General features: G+C 36.3%; 1 protein-coding gene across 7 annotated transcripts in view; it reads left to right on the forward strand.

Moving 5' to 3' along the window:
- Positions 1–19264, forward strand: part of HS3ST5 (heparan sulfate-glucosamine 3-sulfotransferase 5) — a 192594-nt gene that overhangs the window by 35146 nt on the left and 138184 nt on the right. The window contains exon 2 of one of the 7 annotated variants that reach the window (XM_077782265.1): positions 2023–2344. The exons of 5 other annotated variants lie outside the window; for them this stretch is intronic. The gene's annotated coding sequence lies outside the window, so the exon portion shown is untranslated. Of the gene's footprint in view, positions 1–2019; positions 2345–19264 lie in introns of all 7 variants that reach the window. One more of the 7 variants, XM_021555515.3, reaches the window with a different exon arrangement.

Raw genomic sequence — 19264 nt, forward strand, 5'->3', positions numbered from 1 at the left:
CTGCTGTCTAGCTGAATGTGTGCCAAAATGTTATGACTTCCTCTCTTCATTTCTGCCAAACAGTAAGAAGATTACATAGTAATCTGTGGCATATTGTGTTTTGTCACTATGCACGACCTGAATGTATCCAGACATATGTTATACAGAGCCTTTATCTCTTCCTTTTCAGTGGGTGGGAAAAAGTCAATTACTTATCAAGAAACTGCTATGTTTAATTCTTGAGGGTATTTAGTTCAAGAAGATAGAAGAATGTGCATATTCGAGACATTCTTTTTATGCAATCCAGGCAATACCTGGTTCTGTAGGTATATCTTCTGAAAAGTTCACAGAAATTATTCCTAGCATTGAGAGATGAAGGTGCATGCTGCTTTGTGCACTGCAAAAGAGTACAGCACCTTTCCCACATAATTTTGAATACATCAGCTTTTGCTGAAGTCAGAGCACAGGTGGGTTGTTGAACACTATGATCTTATCAGCTTTGGGGGAGTAAACTAGTATAAGCAATGATAGGATTTTGAATGGTCTAAGTCTACAGATCAAATTATCTCATTTCAATAATTTTAAATTAGGTTGAGTATTTTTTATTGCTGTTGTTCAATTTAAACAGACAATATGAAACTACAAGGAAAAAAAACCCCAGAACCATTTTTAATGAGAACATTCATATGAGGCACTATACCTATATGACTTATAAATAAAAACATCTGTGTCCAGACAAGCCCCTTCAGACAAGGAATGTTTTATATCTAACCAAGCCATCCCTCATCTTCTGCGTGTGTCAAAGCTGCACTGCTGTTCTTGGTGAATTTTGATTTATACCCTGTGTTAGCATAATGCCCATTGGCTATGTGGCTACACCAGAGTTTCCTGTGCATGAAGTTGTCCCAATGACTACCTTTACTCTATCAAACCAACAAATATCTCTTGCCAGTAAAACAATCTTCCTGCTTCTAACTCATTTATGGACAGCCTGTGAAAAAGAGAAAGCCTGCTTCCAGCTGCTTGGACACTCTCTTCCACCAGATTACACTGTCTTCCCAGTTACTCCAGCATGACCATTTTATTATTCTTTACATCTATAAAAATGGTCCAGGCTAAAGTCAGAGCAAGGGACATAGTTTTCTGTGACAGAAACCTGATACTATTCCATCTGAACTGATATTTCCCTAGGATTCAGCACAGCAAACTGAGTGTGATGAGAGTGCCGCCTAGTAAAAAACAAGATCTCATACAATTGTGTCTAATAGATATTTTTATGAGAAGTGTGAGAAAATCTCATCTTCTGCCAAGCCATTAATGGTGTTTGCTATTACTGCTAAATATTGCAAAATTCCTTTGGGAGGTTTCTAATACATAACCAACATAACATTACATACATTATCCTGGAGATTGCTCATAACTTGCCACCCCTGTTCTTTGACTTTATGTGTTTTCTCAGAATTAACTCTTTTAATAGACAGGAGGGCATGAGGAGAAACAAATTTATTACACTCTTATCATGTTAGGTTATTGATGGCTGTCAAGTGCTGAGTCATTTAAGTCAAACCGTGTAATCCACACTATTAACTGTTACAAACCATGGTCTGAAGAGAGAAGTTCCTGAATGTATTGAAGGTTTCTTTAGGCAATGAAAATGGCAGGATCTATTGATATGCAATGCCACTTATGCTGATTCAAATGGAAAGTTTAATTACCTCTAATTTTGTTATACCATAGTACAGCAATGGAAAGAAGTATCTGTTGCTTTGCTGTTGGCTAGCAGAGCTGAGGAACTGACCAAAACAAGATAAGTTATTGCAAACAAGGTTCTGTCTGGCACCTGAGGCTATTTAATTAGCCAGAGACTGAATTCCAATGATAACAAATCACTAGAGGAGAGAGTTTTCTTATTTTTCTTGTTTCTTTCTGAACAAGGATAAAGTGAAAAGGTAAATGATGTAAAAGTTCAGATAAGAACTTATGATTTTTTTCTTTCTTTCGTTTTATGCTGTCTCTGTGGTGCTGAAACCTTTGGACCAGAAGGAAATGAGATGAGAGCTGGGTTCTTCCTGATGCAAGGGTTGAACACTTTGCAGCACTCACTGCTCCAGACTTATCGCTGCCCTGCTGAGTGGAGTGGGTATGAGAAGTCCCTCACCATCTTCCAGCAGAGTGAAACAGACTATTTAAACAGTCTAAACTGCTAGTCTGAACTAAGGTGATTTTATTGCCATTAGATTAGGAAGTGATTGTATGAACTGTGCTGTTGGCTCTGCAGGAGGATCAGACTTTTCAGCTTTTCACCAAAGTTGAAAAATCAACAAAAAGGAACAGGATGTTTGGGTGGCTCTACAGAGTCCATCAGGTAATTTTTTTTCCCATGTATGCTTCAAGACTGAGTTGTGGGCTAGTTCAGTATCCTTTGGCTAGTGCTTAGTAAACATGACAAATACAAAATGTGCATTGGCAGGAGAATGAGAGGCAGCCAGTTGTTTTGGGAAGTACTAAACAAGGGCTAATTTAAGGCATGAGCAAACTGATACACAGTCAGAGGAAGAGGGAGAGCAGTCCTCCCACAACTCCTTTGAGTTAGATTTCTAATCTGAGCCACCAACACAGGCAATCTCTTACCTAGGAATCCCAGTGAATCAGACACTCCTTCATACTGTTCTTTTTTGTAGGAGAAGATTATGGAGTGGGGCTGAAATGCCTTAGCAGCACAGATCAGACATTGGTTAAGCTGGATTTAGAGCTATGTTGGTTCTGAGTTTGTTCTGGCTGCTATAAATAGTCTCCTTCTGTTTGATGGCAATCAAATGTTCATGCTGACATTAAGGTGTCCACCATTACTTTACTTAAAATTGGCACACTTCTTTTCTGAAAAGATCCAAATGTATTGCTGAATGATTGCTCTTTACAGCTGCTGTACACATAGAAATGAAATAGTTGGTGGGACTGCTGTTTCTCTATTCCTTTCTTTTCACAAAACACTAAAGTATTTGTAAAAAAATGCACATTTGTTCCCCTTCCTGAGTTCACTTCTTATTTGGACAGCAGTTCAAATGACCAAAAATAAGAACAAAATCGCTTTCAAAATACTGAAGTAATAACAATACATCTTTCAGCCACTGTCCCAGTATAAATTATTCCATGAAATACAGAGTAAGCACATAGAATGAACACAACAGTGAGTAGAAAAATGTACAGGTACTCTAGTTGTACATCCTAAACCTACCTGGTAAAAAGTTGCATTTTCGATAATTTCTTCTCCAATACATACCTGCAACTCAGCTTTACAGAAGACCTCTGTGCCTGAGCCAGTATAACTTCAAAATCTTTCTTTGAATAACTTTCATTTTTAAAATAGGATTTCAATGCCTATGGCTGAGAAGGTTCTCTCTTGAAGCATCAGAAATCATTCAGCTCCTCTGCAAGTTCAACTTCAGACTTAGCTCACTCCTTTGGAGACAAAAAAATGTTATCATTCCCTCAACGTGCTTAGCTAAGAAATACATTCTCTGTGAAAAAATCTGAAAGAGTGATCTGGAGTTGTGCTTCTGGGCGTGGTGTATCTGAGCAAGTTTTCCTTATACCTTGAGAATGATTCAACCCAAAGTGATTAGATACAGTTTAGCTTACTTTTCCAAGTCATAACTTTAGTCAGATGAGAAAAGTAGCCTTACTGTTAGACAAGGACTAGACCTGTTATACTGATTAATTACTTACTTAGATCTTTACAGCAAGTAATATATCTGTAATATGGTTGATTTGATAGATAAAAATCCCATAAAAGGATAATTTTTTCTTATTTACATTATAAATACATTAGTACCAGTGTTCAGACATTGAAGCTTGATCCAGCATTCTGTGCCTGAATTTCAAGTGCAAACAATATTTAGCTATTCTAGTATTTGTCTAACATTCCATTAATTAGATTTTTACATAAGGAACAAATGCAAGAAAAGTATTTGAAACAGGCTAGCCTTCTTTTCCTTGTATCTGTAATTATCACCCTAGAATCTTTTCACTCTGGATGGCATGCAGTGTGCTAGTTATTCACTGCTCGAGATTTGAGCTTAATTCTGACTAAAACCATGAATAAAATTAGCTTAATTTATTTTGATTGTAGTAAGTATTTATCTGTATGACAAGCCTATCAAAGATCTAGGCATAATTTACAACATTTCCCAAGGTAGCACTTGTAAAAAACAAAGGTGTTGATAGACCCATTTTATGCCTTTTGGCAGGCTTTTGTGAGGAAACTTGCCATGGTGCATCTACATTATGTTCTCACATCCAGTGAATGGGTTTCCTACCACTGCAACAGGAGACCTAAAACTCCTTAAAAATCTCAGAAATCCCTCAGATGTCCAAATTTAAACAGACTATTTAACAGGAAATATGGAAGGTCAAGGAAATAAACTTGTTTTTTCTTTTAAATAAACTATAGTATAACAATTTCAAATAAACTAGAACTCATGTAGAGACTCCAATACATTTCTTTTTTCCAAGTTTGTATTTCTTTTTTTTTACTCTTAATATTATTGTGTTATCTTTATTCTTATAGTTATTATTGACAACTTTATTTTACTGCTACAGTGTAATGTCCAGAGAAGCTGTTAAGAAACTAAGCTTCATGTGGCAGACTCTTAAGTCTCAGTTTTCCAATTTGAATTTGAGTCATAACAATTTTTCTAACAATATCTCATATTAAAGGAATTCCACAAACCAGAGACGCATGAATATCATCCAGCTTGAAAACAGACTAGTTTGCCTTTTGATAGTGTGAGTCAGCACTGCATGTATTGATTCCAAACAACACAGGCACTGGAGATGTATCATGACCCAGTTTTAAAATGCATATTGTTGATTAGAATAGTCATTTCATTTTGGTGGTAGAGTGAACAATACTGGACCACATCCAGGCCCTTAAAACAGTTAATGGCTGCCCTTCTCCAACAGATGGCCACTGTGTTTGTTTTATGGGATGGTTTGGATCCATGCAGCTTTCTGCATCACCATCTTATTGCAACTAGTTGTGCTGCAGTTGGAAGAGCCACTTCCACAAAGCGAATTGCACGATGGTGTAATTTATACAAATAATTATCAGCATGAAATCAAACCAGTGTAATGAAAGGATTAATTTCTAGTGATTTGAAGAAAGAGTTGGAATTAAAGAAGGGAGGTTATTACCATTTGCTCATTCACTGATGGACTAACTTGTTTTATATTATAATAAATTTGGTAATTTTTGATAGATAAAAGTAATACATACATGCCCACTACTATTTATCTTAATGGTACTGTGACATTAGATTGCAGTATGAATGGAAAGCTGATGTGTTTCAATGCCTTGGCAGCTTGCAGTGACCTTCAGGAGAAATGAAATGCTCTGTTGGCTGAGGAAACAATTGAGCTGAAACCAGTCAGGCGCAGTAAACTCAGAGATAGTCTTTCCAAATTAAAAGCTGTTACTAACAGATCAAAAAAAGGCAAGAAGTCAGAATATAACATCTTGCTGCAAGGTGATTTTATGCTCAGATTAACGGGGAAGAAAAAAAAGGCTAAGTTCAGATCTAAAGGAATTCTCATTAACTTGAAGAATTTGGAGATTAGAATGAACATTAACATCCAAAGGTAGCTGATGTATGAACACACTGTAGAAGCCATAATCTGTTGAAAATCATTGAGATAAATTTAGGCTCCTGACCTTTTAGTGCATTAGGGCATAAAATAAATCACTGGCTGCAAGTAGTAAATTTGCTACAATCTAAATGCTTTCCAAGTACTTCTAGCTGTACAATTCTGCAGTCGAGAGCACTACGTATCAGGAATAACCTTTTAATATTTCAATTAAGCCTGTGTATTCCTAACCCAATCTTGCATTGTTGCATACTCCAAATTTTTGTTAATACCAATGAGTATTTCAGAGAATGAGAAAGAAAAAGTCAGGCTTTAAATCAGTCAGCAGCAACCTCATAGTTTAATGGTTATTTACATATGGATAAAAATTTCAGTTTAGTCTCTAATAAATTTCCGCAGATTTCAGCTGCAGTGCTTATAAATATATTCAGTATTAAAATACACTTTATTGGATCCCTTTCTTTACTGCTGCTTTACAGGTGGGGACCCTGAGGAGGTGAGCCCATAGTGTGAGAACTAACTAGCTACAGCTGAAAGTTCCAGTCCATGCTTCAAAGATAACAGTGTTTCAGGAACAGGTGTTGTAGTCCTGCCCATTGTGCCCTGCTGACAGAAAATAAGTTTTCTTTTTGTCTGTTCTAGCAACACCATTGTAAGAAGTCTCATGAACTGTAGACAATATTGTCACCTTTCTGTCCACTCCAGAGCCTTCACTTTAACAGTTTTGAAATAGAGACTTGATGACTCAAGTTTGGAGGAAAAAGTTACGTTTTCTTCTGTTCTTCTGCATTTTCCTGATTCTAATGTCACTTACACATGTTTCTCTTTGCAGAAGATATAATAATATAATCCACACAGCACACATCCATCTGTAAATGTCAAAGTGAATTCCTCAAGGTCTCAAAGCTTCATTCTTTCCCCTGATAATTGAGTTGGGTACAGCATTGACTGGGGAAGCATGGGCTTTTTCTGAGGACCTTAGAAACCATTGTTTCCTTAAAAACTCAGAGTAGTTATTTGGGTTCAGCACTTTTCAATATAAGATTTTGGAAGAGATAAAGAAAAGTGCTGTATCTCTGCAGCATGACATAATTTTAGTTTTATTTTGCTAGGCCTCATTACCCTCTTTGTGAGGAGAACTGGAAAACTGTATGGAAGAAGAAAAATTTTTCTTTGTCTGCTGAAACTCAAAGCTCATTTACTTCACCAGGTCAGAAGCAGTTCTGTGGCTCCTACCTTGGCTAAGGTAGTGAGTAGTTCCTCTTCCAACTGACAAAGATTTTAGGAGGGTGGAGATGAGCTTTTAGTAAAACAAATTGATTTATGGAGTGTTGTTCAGGGAAGGGTCCTGTATGTTAAAGATTTCAACAAATAGCTGCAATTAGATAATTATCAGATCACTTATATAAGTTGGATTTTTTTCTCATTAAAATCCAAGGCATCTATCCAGTCATGCCTGATTTGCAGTGTTAGACACTTAGGGCATTTTCCCTTCCCTGAAATGACTATTCAAAGCATATAAAGCTTTTATACTGCTCAGGGGAATACAGCTTCCCAGACAGCTCTCTTGTGAGACTTTCAGGGAATAGCATGGAGCAAGTTATTTCCTGCACAAATTTCTTAGCAAATCCAGAGACATAAAAATTCCAGGTTTCCTTCAGTTCTGAGGTCGTACTAGCATCTAAAGACACAAGAGAGGTCAGGTATCATAGCTCCTTAAAAATACATGCATACATACATACCCACATAAATATACATATAACGCTACTCAGATTAACAATAAGGATAACAAGATTAGTCACATGTGCCCTATGACCTACCCTTAATTCCTGATAATCTTCCTTGCAGTTGAGATCTTCTATTATGCCTATTGCCATCCAGACCTCTTTAACTTTACATAAGATGACATACAATGAAGGGTTCTTTATTCCACGATGTCAACTCAGAAAAAAAAAAAGGAAAATAAAATAAACCCCACATCTTTATGTCTCTTTTTAAAATTGACTTCTGTTCTATTTTTACTTCTCAAATTTTCAAAATCTGTGCATGAAGCTCCTATATTTGGCCTTTCTTGAGTGTTTAGCTTACACTATGTACACAGAAGTTTGGAATCTAAAACCATAATGCACCTGTCCTCTCAGCATATGCTGGAGCTCAGAGCTCTGTACAGCTTACTTGGCTCTCTGCATAATGCCCTGTTTGGCAAAGATATTCAAATAGCATATCCTATTTATGAGGTGTTCTCAGAGTTTGGTGAAGTACAGAGTGGGAGGTTCAGGAGCATGCTATTATAATAGTTGGCCTTGCATGTAGTAATCAAGGCAATAAATAAGTTACAAGAATTGTAAGGTACGTAGAAATGGCAACACAAAAGAGGAAAATGAAAGCTAAAAACAGAAAGAGGCACTGAAAACCCAAAAGCTGAAGATCATTCTCATTGACAGCAATCACCAAATATGTATATACATTTTATTTCAAGATAATGTTTACAAGGAGAAAGAAGAGTTTTTTCATCCTAGCCTCTCTTGTTACTATTATTTTTTTTGTTTGTTTCCAGTACTCATATTTTGCTTCTTTATTTTTAATCCTCCTACTCCTCAGCTTTTGGGGATATTTTTGAAACTATGTGCAACGTAATCCTTTTATATTTTACTGTCCAACTTGGTAAGCTGAGCAACTATCACGACTTTATCAAGGTTTGAGATTATCAAGTATTGATTTTAAGTGAGTATAACATTACAGGAAAGCAAGGGGTTTATCTGCAATTTTTCAGAAATATATGTATCCTTATCTAGCAATGCATGAGAGACAAAGAAGTGCTTGCCTATTAGGGGGTCATGTGCCAGTCTTACTGGGGAAAATGCATTCATAAAGTCATCATAAACAGGAGGCTTGGTAGTCAGTATATTATTTATTGGATAAAAAATCACTTCTAAGTATACAAGGTTTGCAATAGAAAAGAGACACATCACTCTCGGTGTTATTTAGTTTCTCTTAAGCAATTTTGCAAGCATTCTTTTTAAAGTCACAGGATACAGACAATAGAAGAAGTCCATAAACTATGACATAGGTCAATACAAACTGAAAGTCCACTAAAGGTTCAAAAGAATTTTTGTCCCAAAAAATTATATCAAAAATCCATAATTTTTTCTGACATTGAAAATGTCAAAACTATGGACAGCAGCTGGAAGAGCACAACCTGAATAATGACTCTGATTGATTTTTTTTTTTTTGTATGCCCAGCTTGACATAAACCTAAAAGTCCAAATTTTGTGCAGTCCTGAACATAGGCCTTTTCAATTTGATATCTCAATATGTGCCAGTTTGGATAAAGAAAAATTTAGGTATATAGTGTTTGAGGGGTTGAAAATCTTCATGTAGATGTTTCTGTAGATGTTAAACTATGTTGCAGTCTTATAAAGGGGAACACTACTCACACAATCTTATATAATTTTATAAAGAGGAACACCACTAACACAAATGCTGATGCTGTCTTTGTTCTTGCCCATGTACAGTAAGTGAATCACATGAACATATAGTCCATGCTCCAAGGGGACATCAAATGCATCCAGTATGCCTTTAAAATACTTGCTTTATTTATTGATGAAAATGCATTATTTTTATAACAGTGTTTATTAATTTAAATAAAAGTGCTTCCATGTATGCATTGCAAGTGTCCTTTTGAAATCACAGCAGAGGCTGCTGCACACTCCATTATTTAAACCTGCTCTAGTTTTGCTCTGGGCTCTTTGCTGTCTTCCATGACTTCTTCCCACCATCTATCATCTATAGTATTCACTTTCTTTTCTGGAGGAAATTTATCCATTTGCTCTTACCGATGTGTAAATAAGGAATCAGTAGTGCAAATTCAAAAAACTCAATTAAAATCAAGGCACTTTGCACCACTGTGTTGACTGCACACTGACATTTGGTCTTCAATGTAAAGCATGGCTGGACCCATTTAGTGCTGAGAAGAGAAACAGAAGATTCCAGTTTTAATACAAGCCAAGGAATTGTGGTGAAGCAGTTGGCAGAAGTCAATCTACAAAAACTGGAGGAGCAGAAAGGCTTAATTTAGTCCTTTTGTCACTATAAAAAAAATAGTGGGATTCAAAAAAAAAATAAAACAAACCAGCCACCTTCAGCCAAGACAAATCTTTTATTTAAGACGAGAAAGAGAACAATAAGATACTGTCTTCTTCTCTCCTGTCTGCCAGAACCCTTCCTGAAAACTTCACAAGTCCTTCCTGGAGGCACTCTTACCTATTGCTCTCCTCAGTGAGCCTTCTTTCCAATGCTGATAGTCCTTCTAGTCACTCTTTGAAGCTCAGATATGACCTTTGAAGCTCCAGCTCATGACAGAAGAAAGCTAATTTATTTATTTTTAATTTCCAGTTCTTTTAGTTCTGTCTCTGTTTAGATGCAATAGTTAAAAACCTACATCTCCCTGAATCCAAAATGAGCAGTGGGAAGCATCCAAAAGGGTTCTAAATATGAAAAGAAAATTGAATTCATCATTTAGCTGCACTAATTAAAATTTTTTTATTTGTTCAAGTGCCTTCATTGTTTATTTAAATATCAATATTTTATTAGGCATGGAGAAAAGAAACTGCAGTTCTTGGAAAAATGCAAATTTGCTTTTGTTGCTTTAAATAAAAATGCAAATTCCTTCTTCCCACTTATCTCTTCAAAAAGAGAACACAGCAAAAAAAAAAATCTTTCTATCACTTGCATTTCCTTCTGTGTCCTTGGCCAAACAGGGCAGTTACATAGGTGCAATCCAAAAGCATTAATTAAAATTACCTTTATAAATAGGTGAAAATCTATCTGTGGATATTTTTTTCATCTTATCTGTGTATTTTATGATACAGTAAGGTCCAGATTTATGAATTAAATCACCCTTTCACTGATATAAAGTGATAGACATATGAGCACAGACACAGAGGTCAAGGCATAAAATAAATCACTTTAACATCATGAAAATAATTCTTATATTAACTATCATTTAGGGCAGTGTGGGTGCCCACCTCTTAATGAAGCTGCTTTATAATTCTAAAGAATTTGAAGCTCTTCAGGGAAAGGATATCATCCCTTGTCAGAAATTAATATATTCATATGCTTGAAGCATAAAGGATATGTCCATAGCGCAGCTATAGAGACAATTCCAGTGTACCATGTAGGCACAGATCTAGGATTAAACTTTATAGACTACTACTAAATTGCATTGGTAATGGCAACATAAACCTTGGGATAGGGTAATTTACCCTACTTGTGTGAAGCATTTAGGCATACTCTGTTTTAATGTCCATGCAGGTGCCTATCTCAATATAACTATCAGCTTTGACATATTAGCGAGTGACCGGGTGACAATATGTTACCAGGCATCAGTGGCTCCATGATAGCAGTGCACTGTGCATGCTCCATTTCCTTTTGATAAATGGGAGGTATTTGATATGGGTTACCCTCCTTAAGGAGAGTAAGCTTCTTGACATGTACAGAGGAGGCTGCTGCTGCAGAGTAAGATAATGCGTAGGAACCTCCAAGCAGCTGATTCCCAGGACTTAATTTTTGTGTTAAAGATTCGTGTGAGATTTAAATCCAATTTTAGCTAAATCAGTGCAGTTCTCCCCTGCAGGTGGAACATTAAGATTACTACCTTAGTACACACTAAAATCTGTATTGGTATAATCTACAATTTAAACAGTCACCTGGTGGTAAGTGTAAGTGGGCATATATTAGCTCTATCACACATGGAAAGGCAATAAGTCACACCAGTCTAAGGCCAAATTGACATTACATGTTTTCCAGGCATCTCTATATTAGGCAATAGCCAAGTGAAGGTACCTGTAAATATGTAATAAGGCATTAAGGATCTTAAGATTTTGTCAGCAGTAATCTACATTCAAAGCTGTTACTCTTCTGGTCATTCTAGATATAACACCCTTCATCAAAACAGTAAAGAAGGCAGACGTTTTAGTTAAAAAGTCAACAAAAACTATTTTGACAGTATATGTTATTCTGTTCAAAGAGCTGGCTTAAGTTGTACTGGCAAAGAAAGCTATTTTATCACTGATCTATTTCTGTACTACAAATGAGTGGCTGGTGTAATTCTATCAGTGCAGCTCTTATCACCAAACCTGCTAAGTGCAGCCAGGCTCTCAAGGTAACTTATTTATCAGAGAAAGACAAAACGTGTTCTGGAGTAAAGTATACTCACTGAAATATAGTTTTACTGATTTAAATTGCCTTGTCAAGAGAAGTATTTTGCTTGTCATATTCTATCATAAACAACTCTTAGACTGCCCCTGACCTGAAAAAACTTTTTACTATGCAAGTGGTCTCATCAGGTCTTATACCAATATGTTGCTTTCACTAAAAAAGTTAAAGTAATAACTGCAGTGTCTATGTAAAGTTCTATTTAAAAAAGTTCTGAAAAAAAGTTCTGTTTTAAAAATTCTGTCTAAGCCGATATTTAGGATCCAAAATCTTTTCTTTAGAAGTTGTAGCTTTTTCCTTTTTTTTTTTTTTTTATATAAGCACTTATCTTTCTGGTCTGGTTAACCTGTGATGCCGTATAGGTTTGCTTTGCTGTTTTGTTGGGTTTTTTTTCTTTTGTTTTATTTTTTTTTTATTTTTTTTTTTAACTGGAATAAATAAAGATTTTATTTTGACTGCAACTAAGGGTCTGATCCCCTCTGCTATATCTTCATTTGCCTGAGGTCATATCAATGTGCTGCATCCTGAAAATTCCAAATTTATACTCAAATTCTCTGCAACACAAATTTCACATAGCTATATTGACAAATAGAGGTATAGTACAGACAAAACTCCAAAGTTAGATTTTTAAAGTTTGGTTTGGTTTGGGGGTTGTTTTTTTTAATAACATAATCTACAGGCTTAATTTAATTGCAACAATGAAGAAAATGCTCAAAGCAAACCTGTCTCTTCAGATGTTTTTATTTTTGATTTTAGCAATTCCCTTTGCTATACTGTGTATTATTTCTTCCTCGTTTCTATCTATCTATAGAATTTATCAGCTGTTACTTTCAGGATCCTCAGGACTTTTGTCCTTCACTGTCTTTGCCTTAGCTGAGGTGTGTCAGACAAAGCTAACAGTGTTATTATTTCACATAATTTTACTCAGGTTTTTCTGAATGATAAGCGACTTTATCTCACATTTATCAAATTCAAAAGAGAGACATCCTCTGTCTTCACAATGGAACAAAGAGTCAGGACCCCATAGTTATTGTATCGTGTTGAAAATGAATATCTGATACAAAGATTTCCTGGTCGAGACATTGCTCATACACACCTGAAATGCATTTATAATCAACTGTGTACCATGGAGGAGACTGTATCCTCACTTCCCATATCTCAGAAAACTTGCACACCAACAAAAGCATCAGCAATTTGATGGTCTTATGCTTATCTTTGCATAACCTGTACAAAATTAGAAGTGCAGCTGGAGTACTTTTTAGAAAGAGGGAAAACTCAGTAGTCATCTTTTCCTAATGTAAGTTCAGATGTTTGAAGATGCTGTGACTTGGCAGCCACACTTGCTTGAGTATTTGGTAATAAAGATAGGCAGCATTCACATGATGCTAACAGGATCAGAAGAAAAATAAATTTAATATATTTATAGATCCAGGAACTATTTGAATTGTTATATTAAGAACTCCTCATAAACAGTAAGCATTTTTTAAACAGCTAGTCTTCATATGAGTTTTCTGTTGAGTAGGCAGCATTTTCTCCTGGAGGAAAGTATGAAAAATATGGAAAAATTTTCCACTGACAGCTATACAGAATCCCTTAGTTCAAGGAGAGAAAATATAGCATGTTTAAAACTTATATGAGAATTAAATGGTGTCATTTTTAATTCACGTTCCATAGAATTAGCAGCAGTATACTTTATGTGAGCAGTTAAATGTAAGGCATAATCCCTTATAGATTAGAAATGTTTTTAACAGTCCAGAGAGATTAATGGTATCAGTTTCCCTCAGCTATTTTGGTTCAACCGAATTATTAACTTGTTTTGGCCATACAAGTAAATTTTATGCTAATGGCAATGTGGAGACATAAATGTCCTATAATTATAGGGCTCTGTGACATCAGTATTTTAAAAATCCAAGATGCCACTAATAGAAAGAATTTTGGCAGACTACATTGGCTAAGAAAAACCCTAATATTATCCATAGATACCATGTATAAGATCAGCCTTTTGAGTCCTCTTAGGCCAACATCTCCCAGTTGTGACTGAAGACAAGTCTGACAATATAGTGACAGTACAACTTATTCAAAACAAGGACAGCTTTTTGTGAATTGCAAAACTGAAGATATTGCATGGAGATCAGTTATCAGATAACTAGGTTTGTAGCAAAATTTGTATACATATTACAGTCATTATTAAAGTATGCTTAATTTAAAGGATTCTCTTTATAGAGAGTTCTAGTTATTGTGAGCTGGAAATTGTTTGAATAAACTAGCCAATGCAAATAGTTTCTGATACTGCAGGCAGTTTTTAATCTACCTCCCTATTCTACTGTAAAGTTCACATTGTTCAGTGAGTTCAAGGAAGGCACTGGGAGGCAAACCAAGTTAATAGGCTAAAGAAGACAGGGCTTCCTTATGGCTACAGCCACTCTGCTGTATGAAGCACAGAAATTAACTTGTAGATGAGTTCAAGTACATCCTCATGCTCTGAGCCTGAGCAAGCTGCACTTGTTCGTTCCTATAACGAGGACCTGTCACTACACTGGCGGTGCTGCTGCTTCTGTCACACAGAATGCACTTGGCAGGGAAGCCTCACTTGAACTTCTCAAAAGCCGCACAACAGTGTCCCATCAATAAATTGGTTCGATTTGGTGGCTATTTGATTTCTCATGTATGCCAGTCAAAGATCTCTGTGGTTCTTCTACAGTAAGAGTCAATCTCTTAATTTCTAGTTAAGATTTTGATGGTAACATTTTGCACAATAGCCACTGCACACAATGAATTTCCATTTTTATTATCTGATCCTAAAATAGCTTCGATATTTAAGGTCTAGTCTGCTAGTTGGCTTTTTTCCCTGCTTAAAAAATAGTTGATTTTAGAATGAAGATGATTATTCATGCAGTCCATGGAAAACACCGAATATTGGAAATATGGTTTTTTGAAGGGAGGGGAGGGATTTAATCAGGATACAGAGGCAGTTTCCTTTGAGATAAAGATCTGACACGCAAATTGTCCTGTCATTAAAGTCTGAAGGAGAGAGTAGAAGCATATTTATGTCAGTTATTGCTCTAGTACAAAACTACCAACTCTGGCATTTATACCAACAGTCACAGTGCAAAGAAACATGGATGTACAAATATACGCACTCAAAACACCCCTGTTCTGGGAGTGTGCCCCAGGAAATGCCAGAATCAAGGTGTTTATGACATCTTCATTCAGCTCCCCAGGTTGTGTATCAGGACACAGGAATCACACAGTCACAGCCTGGTTTCTGTGCACTTTTCCAGGGCACAGAAGACCATCATGTGGTCAAGACTGCATGGTGTAGTTCTTTGTCTTCATGGTCCAGTATGCCTTTACCCAGAACAGTGTACAAGCTATTTTTATTTTGAATAGAATAGTGTGTTTTTTCTTGTGTTTTCCTTACTCAGATATTCATTATCATTTTGCCTGAGTGATTTGCAAATATTAATAGTTCTTCTTCACAAAGACCTCTAAAACGTGAAGTATCAGTTCCAATTTACAGGTTAAAATTTTATACATAGGGAGATTAAAATTAAAATTGTCCATTGATTTAGGAAGTGATGTTTGAGATGTTGAAAAAATAGACCTTTTGCAGAATTATACAGCAGCTTGATTAATCAAAACTCAACATTTTTTGCACCTGCCGCTGCCATAATTTTTGCAAATCTGACACCAGGATAATGTGAGCAAGGGAAAAATGAGCAAAGATTAATCTGATTTAAACAACTCTCAGATATTCACATACAAATTCTGTGACTTAATCAAATCTCCAGCATGGTTTTGCCATTAAAATATGTTCTATTACAATTCTGGAATCATTTGTCTTGTCCCTAAGCACTTTCCATCTTCCATAGGAGGTGAAACAACAGCAGATCTCAGTCTTCTCCTCTGCATATTCCAGAGTCATTTGTACAGCATGTCTGTCACCAAACCAGACAAGGCTCTTGTTAAGAGAGAAAGCAGAAATAAAATTTGAAGATAATGTGTTTCATCCCTTAAAAATGTATACTATGGCATCATAAAGACACTTAAACATTCCTAAAAGACCTGAGACACTTCCTATTCCATTACTGCTTGGGGAAAGATTTCTTTATATACAGAGAGTGAGACCACTTAGAGTTTGATACCACTCTAGAAATAGAGCTATGATCATTATAGATCAGCATTGTATGAGAAAAAAGCATTTCAGATTGTCAGGTGATTTCACAAATCACCTTGACAGCCATTTCAGGCTATCCTCCCAGACTTCTGAATGCTATTCCTTAGACCATCTCGTTCTTTTCTTTTAAGGCAACTTGTTAGTCTTTTTTGTCTTGATATATTCCCATGCCTTACCACATTGTGGTGTGTCTTTCTCAGACCTTCTCCCATAGCAATTTCCCTGACCACATGCCTGTTATCTACCTCTTCACCCATCTAGTTTTTCTTTTTCTTATCTCAGTTTGCCCTTTCTCTCTTTTTCCTCAGCATTTTCAGCTTGAAGGTTGTCATGGACACGCCATTCCAAATTTTTTATCTTGTTCCTCTCTTAACTTAGATTCCTGGTCCCACATCTGCTTCATGCTTGGTTTTCTGTCTCTTCTTGTTGAATATACCTCTGAGTCATATTGATACCTGGTAAATCCTTGTCATTTAATGCATCCAAATCTGGAACACTCTCCTCATCCTGTCTCCTACCCCTCTGGCTGAGCTGTCCTGTTGACATCCTGCTGTTCCATTGCCTCATCATTTGTTCAGGTTCTCTTCTCACACCCAGACATTCAAAATTCTTCCTGCTACACAGTTGCTCATCCATCAACCCAAGCACAGGGTGTTCTTACCTCTTGCCTGCTTGTCATCTGGCTAGCTGACTTTCCCCCACCAAGCTGACAGGGGCCAGCTCATGTCGCAGCCTCAGATCACTGCTTGGGATGAGCCACACCACAGTGCAAAGCTGGTTCATGCCAAATGAGAACAACATCAAGAAAGAAAAAATACCAGCTAAAAATCTGACCTGCTAAGTATGAGTATTGATTTTGTTTTTCCACATGAAAATATTTGATTTCATGTGAGAAAAAGTAAAAGACACATCTTTGGTATTAAGTCCATATCTACAAAATATTTGGGGACCTTGCTCCCAAACCACTGGGGACTCTAAAATCAAAAAATTTATTTGTCCCCACAGGCATTCATTATTTGTTTTTTTTTCTATTTGTTTGTTTAGTGTTTATTTTAGCATTTTGTTTCCAAAATCTCTTTCTTTGAAAGGACTGGAATTTACCAAAATGTTTCATGCTGAGACAGATACTTAGGATGAATGCTTTAAGCCCCTATTATTCAAATCTGGGGAGGTTACAAGCAACAGAAGTTAAGATTTTTCGATGGAAAGCATTAGGCAACTTTACATTTTCTGGTATTGAAGCAAATTTCAGACTATGACCTGATTAATAGCTGTAGAGTTAATAAGTATGCAGAAGACATAAAAAGAATCGATCAGCTCTCTATGGAATCTTTTGAACAGCTTAGTAGCTTTGGCACAAATTTATAAAATGCTGTAGCTTTCAAAATGCTGTACACACAAGAGAAGACTAGAGAAATAATCCTGTTCCACTTATACTTTTTCTTTCCCCTTCCCTTCCCTTCCCTTCCCTTCCCTTCCCTTCCCTTCCCTTCCCTTCCCTTCCCTTCCCTTCCCTTCCCTTCCCTTCCCTTCCATTTTTTTTCCCCCCTTGGCACCTAACACCTGAAGAGTAGTATTCAGGCTTTTTCTTCAGTCTCTAACTTAGTACTGTTTCAGTAAACAAAACATAACACTGCAAGTGAAAGTCTGTATTTTTAGGTTAGATATAAGCAATATGAAAAATAGAGCATGAGGAAGCTTGCACAGTTCTAAAGTCAGGAAAGTGTTTATTTTTCATCACCTAATTTATAACTAACATCCAATTTATTTTTGCATTTATGTTCTTAATATCTAAAAGGACATCAAACTACATCCATTATTTATATGAAAAAAGTCCAAAATTAAAAAGTTGGCTGATTTGACATTCATACGTGACTTCTAGAGCCCCTGAAACTCTGTTTTTACAATTCAAAGCAGTCTGAGGTGACCAGGCCAGTTTTACTTGTATAATAATCATAGAATCATAGAGTATCTCAAGCTGGAAGGGATCCAGGTAGGACCATGGTGTCCAACTAATTGTTCCTCAAAGGACTACCTAAAACTAAACCATATGAGTAACAACATCCTGAAGATACTCCGTGAACTCCAACAGGCTTGTGCTGTGACTTCCCTGGCAAGCCTGCTTCAGTGACTGACCAGCCTCTCAGTGAAATCCTTTTTCTCATGTCCAATCTGAACATCTCCTGATGCACCATCATTCTATTTCAACATGCCTAAATAGCCTCTGTTTAAAAAAGATATATATATATATATATATATATATATATATATATATTTGAATACCTAAAGATTTGGTCTCTAAGGAAAACATCTAACTGGAAAATTTTAACTTTTCAAACAGGGCATTCTCATCTGCTTCATATTTTCCTACATGACAGCTGTGGAAGGTGGAGTGTGCATCCAAACAAGCTCAAACCTCTCTAGATGAAACATTTAAATGTCTGACTGTCCTGCCCTATGGCATTCATTTTGAGTATTTAAAATACAGATATCTTTGAGTCTCCCAAGTACCTTGATTTTTCAAGAGCTGCCTGTCTCCACTTTGAACCTGTAATTCAGCTTCAAGCAATCTGCAATGAGCACCCAGTGTAGCACCTAAATTTGCAGTGTACTCAACTCTGTAAAGCTGCTGTTTGACAGCCTATAGCGAATTGCCTGCTTAATTACTAGTTTCTACAATTCAATACTACTAACATTGACTAAGCCAAGTACACATAAATGTGGATATTCAAGTTCAAAACATTTTAGATTATTTTGCTTTAAGATTAAGTAGCTCTTGCTTAATGGCTTTATTATCCCTTTTCTAAAAGGAGTCTTCATGGACATAGAGGATCCATAAAAACGCAACATTCTGACACATTTTAGCTACTTCCAACAAAGCTACATCAAAAAACTTTTTTTTTTTAAATTTTGAAGATGTTCTGGGAAATAGATAAAACCAGACATTGACAATATTTCAGAACATTCCACCATCTAGTAGAAAACAAAGGTATAGTATCCAAACTCCCAAGCTCAGATAAGCTGTGTACATGCTGACAGGCTCATGTCTAATCTGTTCTTAGAAACCTTCACCAAAGAAAATTACACACCTCCCCAAGTGGTCTAATCTGCTGCCTGTCTACACCATTCACAAGTCTAAACTAATGCCTGAATTAAGCCTGCAGTTTCTCCATGCTCCTATTCTTTCTGGAGCTTACTAAAAGATGTCTCCCTCCCTCCCCACAAGTGGCCATACATTCCTGCCTCCCT

The sequence above is a fragment of the Lonchura striata genome, chromosome 3 (genome assembly GCF_046129695.1).
Source record: "Lonchura striata isolate bLonStr1 chromosome 3, bLonStr1.mat, whole genome shotgun sequence".
NCBI classification, from domain to species: Eukaryota; Metazoa; Chordata; class Aves; order Passeriformes; family Estrildidae; genus Lonchura; species Lonchura striata.